Raw genomic sequence first — 12,568 nt, 5'->3', positions numbered from 1 at the left:
TATTGCAGCTACATTTCACCCCTATTCCATTTTGCCAAAGGAAATAAAATTGATCCATTTGAACACATTTTTGGGGAAATAACATCAGACACAAACAAAACAATTGTAGGCTTATGAGAAAACATTTCAATTTGTATATATACACAGCAAATTCAAAAGTGTTAAATGTTTTGGTGTTAATAGTCTTCTTGCAAAAGTAGAGTTAATTTTACTCTAAGCAGAGTCACATTCTTTTAATGTAACTCTGAGGTGTAAAATGATAGTAGTTAAAATCGAGTGTTAAAAATGAGTGTTTCTATGTCAAATCTGGAGGTGTTACAATGGAAACATTAACTCTTGACCTCTTAACTCTGAACTCCTACAGGGGCTATGACACCAACAGAGTAAATTCACAGACTCCGCCCCCAGCACGGCTCCAATCGAAGCTGAAGTGAAGCCGTTTCAGAACATTTTGCTCTACATATTTGAGTTGTTTGCCATGCTTGGTAAGTCACTTTTTCCAAAGATTGTTTCAATTATTATTATTAACTTTTACTTCTGTGGCTCTTTGGAGTTGAGACAAAGCTGTGTGAAAGGCATTAGCCATGTTGCTCGCTGATAGCATAATATTCTGTTTTAGCTAGCTGAAAGGTATTGTTTGCGGGCAAATACCACAGCCTTGAAAAAAAGCTTGCATGTGAATTTTCAGTCAAACTTTTGGTCAAATACACCTAAAACAATGTGTAGAATGTGAAATGTTGGTATAATGGTGCTACTTGAAGCCTGAAAACGATCGCCCATAAAAAAAGCGAGCAAACAGCAGTAGCTGACGTCCTGACTGGATTCTACGTTAGCATAGATCCCTCCAGAGTTTTGTGCACACGGTTTAGGTATAAATGAAAAAGGTTGAGGTTTTACATTTAGTTCAGTATTACCTGTTGCCTGTGTCTTTGTCTTTTGGGAAAATACTTTACACAAGTAATGGCTCAAAGAGGATTCCTTTTTTTTTACTGTGCTGCAATTGTTTACTGGATTATTTGTGCCATTAATTAGTGTCAACTAATTTTTATTCAATCTCTGCACAGGATATGCTTGTGAAGATGGAATATGGGGGAGAGCAGAAGTGCGTTGAAGTTCCACAAAGGGATGAATGAAGGACATGCATATTGTATTGAAGAAATAAGTGATGAGAATGCTGTTATTTGCATTTACCATGTCAGACCTTTTGATAAACACAATTCTAATGAAAGTGAGAACATGTATACTGTTACATCTTTCAGAAAATGTTTTGAAATTGTGGTGCACAGTTCAGAATAAATGTTTTTCAAAAACCATTGCATCTTTTTAGTAAATGTTTATTTCCAAAAGAAATGTCTAGAAGTTCAGAACAGTAAAATTCCCGCTTTTTAGAATGAATTAGAAGATAACTCTTACGTAGTTAAACTAAAATACTCTTTGAGAGTTAATATATAAACTCTTAACACCAAGTGTTAAATTATCAACTCCAGACAGATTTGGTGTTTAACACTAAATCAGAGTTAACGTACCAACTCTCCAAAAAGAGTTAAATTAACACTCTCTGGTGTGGACCCATATAGACACTTTAATAGTGTTGAAATCAAATCCGACAGTGTTAATTTGGACATGCTGGATTTGCTGTGTACTTAGTATTTAGTGCATTTCTACTTCTCAAATTGTACAGTTTGTTACTTTGTGTTTTTATGAGTCAGCACATTCATTATTTATTGACTCCCATGCATGGTATAACCCTGGCCTTCCCAAGAAAATACACCTGCACTCATGCACCAAATATCAACAAATGTCTCTCTTCATATTAGACTAGCTGTCGTCTTTATCGACTGCAACCCCCTGCAACCTGCTGTCAACGCAGTGGTTGAACTGGAATAGATCAACAAAGTTAGTTGGAATACCATGCAAAAAAATAAAAATAAAATAAAAAATGCACACTGGTAACACATGAAATGATTTACATAAACTGCCACTTCCTTTGTACATTGGCATTAGTGCAATGGTAAGTCCATGCTCCTTCTAATGTGGGATTGTATTGTGATTTTATTGTTCTTTTCATTGACAATGACAGAGCACTAATAGCCAAATTTCCTTCTCTTCCTAAATACTGGAATGACATGTTCAACACAGATTATAGGCCACATAATTAAAATGAACATCACAGAAGCCTGCTGGGTTAAACAAGCAGGCTGCTGGCTAAAAGTGCATCATATCCTATTATTAGCAAGCACACTGTGTTAGGATTCTGATTTAAAATGTAATTTGTGTCTCTGTCTAAATAATGCTCATAACGTTGTGCCCGAGTCAGGATTCTGTAGTATGATTACACATGATGGATATTGTTGCATGCAGATTTCAATAAGATGACAAGTGATGAAGTGGGGGAGGGGGAAAGGTGGAAGTGGAACAGAGACAAATGGCTTCCTTTCTAAACGGAGACAGGAAAGACAAATAATAATAAAAAGCTTGTTGATTAATTGATTGTAATTTCGTGATGGCATTTTGCTGAATGATTTATCATTCTTCAGGATTGTCACTGTGTACTTTGGCGAACAGATGCTAAAATATTTTGTGCTGATGAAGCTCATTTAAATTTGACAAACAGAGAGCGAAAGGAGCCAAGGGTTATCCGACATATGCAGTGTCTCTGGTTTTTAAATAAACACAGATCAACAGATCAGCCAGATGAAACAAATGTGAAAAAGATTCAGTCAGTGTGTGTGTGTGTGTGTGTGTGTGTGTGTGGAGGGTGGAGGAGGGTCTTATGTGTGTGCATTTTTGTTTTCACTTATCTTGCTTACGTGCAAGCCAACTCGAAGAGCGTTCTGCTGAATCCCCATTTTCCTTTAATCTTCACTCGCAGTTTATGCTGAGATGAAGCATAATGCACATCAATCAGAAACACACACACACACCAATGCATATATCAAAGATAAAATTAATAATATCAAACAGAGTTATAAATATGTAGATTAGGTTCTTACCCGTTGCAGTCTGGAAACAAACACATGGCCTGTTTGCAATCACAACAAAACACATTTTGACACCAATATGAATCCTGAAACAAAAATCAAGTGACAGAGCTTTGAAAACTACTTAGAACAGAGCAGGTCCAGTAAAGTCCATACAAGTAATATTCAGAGATATTTGAGAGTTTTTCCCTTTTTCTTTTTTTTTTACTAGTGGTTATTTACAGTGTGTGAATGTGTGTGTGAATGGGTGAATGACTGAATGTAGTGTAAAGCGCTTTGGGGTCCATAGGGACTGAGTAAAGCGCTATACAAAATGCAGGCCATTTTATAAAACACTCAATGTAGTCTTGCAGTATTTAGTATCTACTGTTATCTACTGTTAGCTAGTTTATTGTGATGGTGCTGTTTTTATTATGTTGCTCTTTTTTGTTTGCTTTCTCTTCTGTTTTTTTTTATTTTTTTATATCCATACAGGTGATCCAGGTGTTTTGTTTTTCTTTCTTTCTTTCCCCCTTTCTCACAGTCTCTTCTCCCCTCTGTTTTTCTTTCTCTCCCTCTCTTTCTTTCCTTCCTTCTTTCTCCCTGTCCTATCCCCCAGTCATGTCTGTCCCGTTTGTAGCAACCGAAAATAAAATAAATACAAAATTATAATAAAGGTCAATCAAATGGACCAATATGGCAAGGCCATGATGATCCACTTGGTAAAATAAATCCGCTTGGCATCTTTCTTGGCCTTAAGACAACAATTCTGATGGCTAAAGATCCAAATGGGACAAAAAAAAAAAAAAAAAAAGAAATTGTAAAATTTCTCAGTTTAAAGTTTTCTTTTGTGAATAAAATATGTTTTTAGGAGATTTATTTTTTATTTTACAGACTGTCCCTACTCTGCAGATGTAAAGTAGAGTCTATTGGTGTATTCGGCAAAAAGAACAAAAAAAAAAATCTATTATGATTATGTAAAAAAAAATAAAAATAAAAATGCAATACTCCTGATTATCCTCAGCTCAAGCTAAAATCTCTTTGTGGGACACCAAAAGAAATCCAATTCGCAGAAAAAACGTTTTAATATGGAAGCTGAGTCAGTGCCCCTGATACATTTGGCACCTTTTTTCATCATGCTGAGTTGTTATTGTGAGGAGCTGTATTTAACCCAAAGCGTGATTTTTTTCAAGCGCAAACACAAACAAAAATTGAGCCAAACTGCAGGCTCCTGGGTGACAGCTGTAATTTACGTCACTGGCACCCACTCCTGATTCCTTCATTGCACTCAGCATGCAATATCGCCACTGATTGTGTTAAAGTAGGAATGCTTAAAGATACTTTCTGTGTACTACAGAGATGCCAGCAACATTGACAAAGCGGCAGTATTTGACACTCTGAAAATGAAAGCAAGTTGGATTACTCTGAATCTTTGATCAGTGGCACACGGAGTTGAGCCAAACAGCTTTGGGTTTAAGTGGGTACTTGTGGGTAGTTGACATTGTGACAAAATTACTTCTATGGCTTCTTACACAGAAAGCATTTTGGCAACATTTCCCTATCATACATCTCAGGCATGTCTTTTGGAACAATATGATTCACTTTTTGCTCCTTATATTTTTTGCCAAATTTTAAATAATGCTTCCAGAAAAATGAGGTAAGAGCAAAGAATTAAAGGAGATCCAGCAGAAGGTCTGCAAGGTTTTTTTTTAATATTGTATATTAAAGCAAATAATTAGACAAATGTGTGACAGAAAGGTGGCAGGAAAACAGAAAAAAAGAGCTAGATTAGATGAACAGGAAAGTTATATAGTATTTAGTATTAAGTGACAAGAAACAGAAGCTCAGAACCGTGACAGAAAGACTGTGTGGGATTCACTCTGCAGTCTCCTAAATGTACTCCACCCATATACTCCATGACCATCTCCTTCCAACCAAGGCTCTACAATTCATGTCCAAGAACACAAGTGCAAAAACAAGATTTCATGGCTGTTTCATAAAACTGATATCAGACTCTATTTCTGCTATTTATACATGTCCACTGGTGTCTATTTAGGTAAAAAAAAACAAAAACAAAACAACAACTGTAAATTTATGACCCCTTCATTAAATACTCTGTGTGTACACAGACATCCAGAAATGTTTTGATTTAAAATAAATGTAAAAAATCAAGGTATTCACAACTCACAGCCAAGTGTCACGTATAAGTTCAGTCACATTTGGTCAAACACAGCACATTCCTCATTTACACTGAAATGAGATAGTGTTGTTTTTTTACCCACTGTGGGGAAAGAATGACTTAAACACATAATTATTACACTGATAAATGTTTCAAGATAATGTTTTGCCTTGTGTGCGCTTGCATGCATGAATATACTGTATGTTTTCCCCAGGCAGACTGACAAGCCGATCCAAATTGAGAGGGTGTTCCATCAACAGATGGTATTGGTAGCTCAGGCTTTGGCCTTCTGGGACTCAGTTTGGCCCACAGTTGGACCAATTAGCCTGAGCCACAAAACATTATTATGCTGAACAAATGTGGTTACAAAAGGCCCCAAGTTCTAGTAGAACTAATACACATAGACACCATGAAAATGTGTTAAGAAGAAAATGCACACATAGAAAAGCAGAGTTTATTGGACTTTTTGCTCAAATGTTGTTGGTTAAGTGTAGAGATGGGAAATTAACAGTTTCTATATACAAGTCTTTTTGCCATAGTTCCTTTTCTGTATGTTGATGCCAAATAAAACTTTATGCTGATGATATTATGCTGTACTTAAGTACAAAATAGTGTACCCTTGAGTGTTTCTATGTAACCTTAAGACAGCTTTTCTAGTTTAAGAGAAATTTACTATCGTACTTCTAGCGACCCCTTGAGCTTGTAAATATTAAATTGTTGCATACAGGTGACAAATTTATATTAAAAAAACCTTTGGTGAGCATATGCTTCAGTGAGCTTTGCCATTATATAGTTAAATAATGGTGTTCGAGGCTCCTATCTTACAATTACAAAATGCCCTAGATGTTTGACTGCTAAGATCTGGTGAAGGCCAGTTTGATTTATATGATCAAAATTCATTGAAATCATACAGTTACACCTTGTGGGAAAGGGGAATGTTTAATCGTATGATGGTCCTTTGTTAAAAGGACTCGATCGCTGTCATTGCTTCACTGAAGAGGGCAAGTTTTTACTTTAATTTGTCACTTGTGTGTACATTTTCTACATATATTGCACACCAGCTTTGTCCCTTCTGCTTCATAAAGTAAGAACAGGGATGTAGTTAAAGACTTGTTTGTAATTATTACTTTTTGAAAGCAGCGTTAACAAATAGTTTTTTGTTATTTTTTCTAACTGTAAACCAGTGCATCACTTGTGTTCTTTAAGCGAGGTAGGGTTATTCTTTACTCGATTCTTGTACAGTAAAATTCTGTACATTATTTTCTCAGTGGCTTGCAAGAGCAGTCAGCCTTGGTTACTTAGGCTTATGATTTTTTACATTTCCCATAGTCTATTGTGGCTACAGAAGGAAGACTTTAAGTTTCTGGTCCTTCTCTCACTTCTAGACACGAAAACATTTTCTTAACTGTTGCTGTGTCCTGGTCTTTAAGGCTTCTCTATGTGCAGAAATTTCTAATTTCTAAATCCTTTGTATTTCTTGGACAAGGATTTTAATTTTGGAACTGGACACTAGCAGATACAGTGAAGATGACACAGATGGTGAGGTTAAAGAGGTTTTAATGAAGGGGGAGTGAAGGGCCTGAAGCTCAACAGGAGAAATTCTGCCAGCAGCAGGAGAGAACAGACTGGAGATCTAAAGATGCAAGTGAATTGGAAAGATGGAAGGCAACTGGAGGGTGACTTTGAATAATGGTGTAAACCCATATGGAAAAGATATATATAAACCTTATGAAGTTTGTATCTGTCTTGTGTGAAACTTGTATGAAAAGCATACAAGAGTGAAAACAGATATAAGATCCCTTGAAAAATTGTATAAATGAAACTTGTATGTTTTGGATACTTACTAAAACAATATATGAAAGTAATGAGAAAGTGGCCACTTTCATGAGTAAATCATATGAGTAAATCATATAAGCCTTATATGATTCACTATATGAAGTAGGCCACATCTTATGCAAGTCTTTTATGAGTTTTTTCTATTTCTTTTCCATATGGGAATAGTCTCCAGGAAACTAATAACTACGTTTATAGTGTATTTCTTAACTTATGCAGGGTGGAAATATAGTTAAAAATCTAAAAAAGAAACAGTTTTTGTACAATTTGAAAGTGATTAAGTTAAATAGCAACAGGTCAGTATGTAAAAAGAACATCTTAGAGAGTTCACCAATCATCACAATACTGCATCTTTTTTTTTTTTTTAAATAGAATAGAATTCAACTTTATTGTCATTGCACATGCACAGGTACAGGGCAACGAAATGCAGTTCAAACCATAGAAAACATTTCAGAATAGTGTTCCTAAATATAAAGTTTCAAAGACTAAAGCATTCATTATCTACAGGACACAATATTGTGACAAGCAGAGAAATCTTAACAAGAAAGCTCCACACAGAGACTGAGCTTGTTGTTTGACCCCAAACTGGTAGGAGGAGCTCTTTATTAAACACTTGCTTGTACTAGTGATGTGTCGGTCGCTCTTAGAGCCGACTCTTTGAAATGAACGACGTAAGCCTCTTGCCTTGAGCCTTGTGCTTTGCGCTGGGATGAGGGGGGAATGAGGGGGGAGGGGCGGTAGTTACACTCGCAGTAGCACAGGAACAGAGTAGGAGGGAAAGAGAGCCAGGGACAACAAGGTCACATTAGAAAGGTATAGTAATCATCCACAACTATTTTTAGTTGCGGATGATGAAGGATTCAGAAAGTTTATTCATGCAGGTCCATATGACAGAGAATATGCATGTTCTTTTAGTTTTCATATTTTTCATATTTATATTTAATTGTGTTGTGGTTTGCAGTGTTTTGTGTTGTTTCACTTTAAATTTGTTCAAAAGGAAAAAGCTGAAAATGTAAATAGTTAAAGTTGAAATGTAAATAGTTGGTTTTTGCATTATATGATTTATTACATTTTATGTGGAGTGAATGAATAAAAGTATATTTACGGTGGCCGCTAGAGACAAAGCACATACAAACTCCAAAACACGTACAAACAATTTGTAATTATTTCTGTTCTTTTATTTAGAACATTTGAGCAAATGTTTGACTTAGAATGTAAGCATAAAATGTTAATGTATCAAATATAAAACACTTTTGAAAAACAATTTACTAAAGGCCCAATATGAAATACTGCTATATAAAATGCCTGACATAAACAAAATGTGAACTGTAGCAGCAATAACTCTCACAACATATATTAAATATAAAAGAATCAAAGCACTAACAACTAAACTATATAAGGCCAATAAACCCTTTAAACAAAATAAATATAAGTCTAACATTAACATTAAAACCAAATGTAAACATTGTACTTCAAACTGTAGCAACTATAAGGCTTACGACAAAAATATATTAAATATATAAATAAAAGAAATTTCCAGGTTTGAATTTTAGCATTATATGAAAATAACAGTGAAGACAATTCAAACAAAAATAAACGCAGGCCTGTCATATACATTAGTGTATAAAACCCAAAATGTAAACATGATTTTTTTTCACGCTTAAACTATAGCAGCAAACTGAGGTTGACAAAACAAATATATAAAACCTATAACAAGCAAACAATACATTGCAAGAAGGAATTACAGCATACAAAAACTAACTTGGCAAAACAGTGCTTTAAAATGTTTGCCTCATCTTGCTGATTCTCAGGGAATTGCCTTTAAAGGTTGAGAGCCAGGAATACAAGTTGGTCAACTCTTTCTGGTTTAAGTGCAGACCTTTGACATATTACAGTGTTTCCACTTGTACTGAATGCCTGCTCTGAGGGTGCACTTGTGGCAGGAATACACAGGTATTTTTTTAGCCAGCTTAGCCAATAGTGGGAAATGTGCCTCATGCTGCTTCCACCAATCCAGAGGGTTTGTTTGTGGGCAAGCTTCCAAGGTTCGGAGATATTGATTGAGCTCCTTTTCAACTGACTGTCTAGTTGACAGAGGGGCTGTTTGGCATTGTGTTGTTTTTTTTAAAGTAGCTGCTCGAATCGAATAAAAACTGTCAGTGACTTTGTACCGCAGTATATACACAACAGTTAAGATAACAGTTAAAAGTAATGTAACCATAAACAATAAAACAAGAACATCTAAACAGCAGCACATGTCGGGAGAGAACTAACTGCTCCCCCAACACGCCACAATATCTTTAAAGGTCTGCAAGTAATAAGGCTGAAAATTCATTTTGAATGCCCAGGAACTTTGGACCCTCAGGCATCACTGCATTAAAAAAACACAGGCAAACAGGCATGACTTTGTCATGAAAATCACTGGCCTCAGGAACACATACACACACATAGAATCATTTTACAACACATTTTAGAGTGCTATTGTAGTCATTTGAGATATTTCAGTTACATTCTCTGAATATTCATTTATTCTCTTTTAGCCCCATTTTTGGTATCCATCAACTTGTGAATGAAATTCTTGCAGATTTAGCAGCTAAACAGAACTGACAAGAAGTAGAGACAGTTCTCTACCTTGCAAAAAGGTACTGATAAATTTCAGAACTGGAGCTGAGAACCCAGATCCCCCCCCCCCCCAAAGAAAGTGCCAGAAACTCACTGCAAGAAAGTTGATAACAATTAGTAGTAAATTGAGTAACTGAAAGATTAAAACAATTCTTTGAAATGCTCAAAAAAAACAACAACCCCAAAACAAATTAAAAACAAAAACCTCTTACTAAGTAACAAATTATTACAATCAGCCCTGAGAAGCAGCTGGGAAGTCATCAGGGAGATGCAGAAGCAGCTGGGGTTGAAACACAGACTTTTGAGCTGTCAAATGATGCAGAGAACATGATTGTTTTAGATGCACAATTCATACAGTTTTCAGTCTAAAGAAGGGACACACTTTGCAGGCTGTAAGACGAAAGCTTCGACTACGTAGCGATTCACAACCAATTGGAACACCTAAAAACCGAGGAACACACACAAACCACTGCCAGTCGGGTGAGGAAGACTTTTTTTCCCTAAATACAATGCTATAGAAAATAATCCCAGTAACATCTATCCATCCACTGCTGCGTCTCAGGGTGTTTTGGGTTTGCCTTGAGCCCTCCTCCTATTAAGGCGGCATGCCTGAGACACCTCACCCAGGAGGCACGCGGGAGTCAGATGCCCAAACCACCTCAATTAAAGTGGCCCCTTTCTTCTTTTCACATTAAAATGAACCAAGAAGCAGAAATTTCTAAAAATACATTTTTTTAAAAATCCAGTCACCTAAAAGAAAACAAAAAGATCCTGTTACCCGATGAATCAAAGTTTCAGATTTCAGGCAGTCAGTGGAAGTTATAAGGAGATAAACAAGAGATCAAACTTACAATGAAACACGGTGGTTGGAATTTTCTGTGTGGATTTGCTTAGCTTGAGTTAGGCACCTGTACTGAATTCTACTCTGACCAAGTGGAAGCAGCACTCCTCTTCAGACACATGCTTAACCTTCATCTCTGTGGAGAAAGGATTCATGCTCCTGCAGGATAATGAGCCCAAACATACCTTAAAGCTTTGCAAAAATTACTTGAAAACCAAAAAAGACCAGGAAGTGCTCACTGTAGTTGACATGGACTTCATAGACACTTGATCACAAACCTACTGAGCATGTATAGGGGGGCAGTTAAAGGCTTAGGAAACCAAATTATGACACTGTGAGAGTCTCTGGGTAACAGATAAATCACGCTGGGATAAAATTGCTGAGCTGCTGTCCTTTAAGAGAAAGAGGGGACATGTCAAAAACACACGTCAAAATTCATGTACATTTTCCAGAGATGAACCTTTAAATTGCTGTTAATAACAATAATATTACCTTTGAAACAAATGTAAAACAGTATTATCTTCACTAATGGTGTCAGTCACTGGTTTAAATAAAGGGCACTCATAAATCCTATCACTGTCCTATCCCTATTGAAGAGGGAAATATGACTACTGATGATGATTTTGCTGAAGCATGTGCTGAATTAATAATATTATGGGCACTATAAATAACCTAAGCCATGCGTAATAGATGCGCATAATGACAGATGAAAGTCCACTACCTCCTTTCCTGTTCATTAAAAAGACTGACAGAGCACACAAAAGTATTGATATGCAAACAGGTCATAAAGGTTGTGTCTAAATCCAGTTCTGGTCGTAGATGCAAGTGGAATGGATGTCAGACCTCCCAGCTGCAGTATTAATTTGTAAATCAGACTGACGGATATCTGCTTTCAGAAATTTCTAGGAAAATGTCAGTCTTTGTGCACACATTTTTGTCTTTATCTGCAACTGGTTTGCTGAATATTCAATGGAGTTTATCAGGTGGGAAAAAATACTTAGGCCCTCGATATATAATAGGGAAATTAAAAAGCTCAGTATCTGAAGAGACTCCAATTTGTGGTTCCAAAGTCAGCTTTTCTGAATTATACAAAGGGTCTATAGTCTTTGTGAGAAATATTGCCATGTGTTTGGGTTATTTAAACCACAATTACAGTTTAGGACTGATGCACTTTCTTTGATCAGTAATGTATTACTGGGCAAGTACCAACTCCAAAATAACAACTGCAATGTGATGAAATCTGTACTGAAACAGTGAAATATGGAACACTCAGTATTCATAACACACTGACCATGTAATCAAACACAAATATAACCTCCACCCCTGTGTCCTAATTACTTTGCTGACTTATTAATGAGAACCAATTAAGATCTCAAGTTTAGTTCCATGCTAAACCAACCATAACTGCTGAGTAAATCTTTTCAATGATGATAACAAATAACTTACAACACAATGATTCATGCATAAGGAAACTCATACAGAAACAAAAACGCTGTGTAAAGGTACCTTTGACCTTGTGTACAAGGGTCAAGAAAAAAAAGATGTCTCTGCAATAGATCGTTTGCTTGCAGTTAAATTTACTATAGAATCGAATTGTTGAGTTTAAACAGTATTTCTTATCAAATCCCAGCGCACCTCTAACTTCGGTAAATGGCACAAACCGTGTTCTCTTCTTATCTCATGTAATGATTCTGCCTATTTAAGAAATATACCTTTCTGTAGTTTTTGAAGCCCTTCAGGCAAAAATCTACGTGAGCTCTTCTTTTCTTTCTGTAATCTTACTTCAATCAGTTTTGTAAATGCAAAGATTTTTATCCTGAGGCTATACACTTGGAAACATGCAGCTTCACTATTTAACTTCATTAAGAGACAAAAGCTAGAGTGTTTTATTAAATGAGGAGCAACAAATTGATATTTTCTCACACCAGTTGCAGAATGTACTGCATACTTTCATCTGTTGTGCCTTTTAACACTAGAAAGAATTATCAAATTGATTGTGCATGTTCTGTTTAACACTGTGTTTGTCCTTTTGTTGTTCTGTCACCGTGTTAATCAATATGTCTTGATAAGATCTAAAAAAAAAACAACAAAAAAAAATCTGTATTGGAGTTCATCCAAATGTATTTAAATGGT

The 12,568-nt window shown here is 35.9% G+C and overlaps 1 long non-coding RNA gene across 1 annotated transcript; it reads left to right on the top strand.

The window, feature by feature from the left end:
- The first annotated feature begins 233 nt into the window (after positions 1 to 233).
- LOC308398350 lies at positions 234 to 1,313 on the top strand. Its single transcript, XR_013971932.1, has 2 exons — positions 234 to 485; positions 1,065 to 1,313. It is a non-coding gene; the product is annotated as an uncharacterized lncRNA (long non-coding RNA).
- Positions 1,314 to 12,568: the final 11,255 nt, after the last annotated feature.

The sequence above is a fragment of the Rhamphochromis sp. 'chilingali' genome, assembly GCF_963969265.1.
Source record: "Rhamphochromis sp. 'chilingali' genome assembly, chromosome: 6".
In the NCBI taxonomy this organism is placed as follows: Eukaryota; Metazoa; Chordata; class Actinopteri; order Cichliformes; family Cichlidae; genus Rhamphochromis; species Rhamphochromis sp. 'chilingali'.
This window is presented reverse-complemented; position numbering and strand designations above follow the sequence as displayed.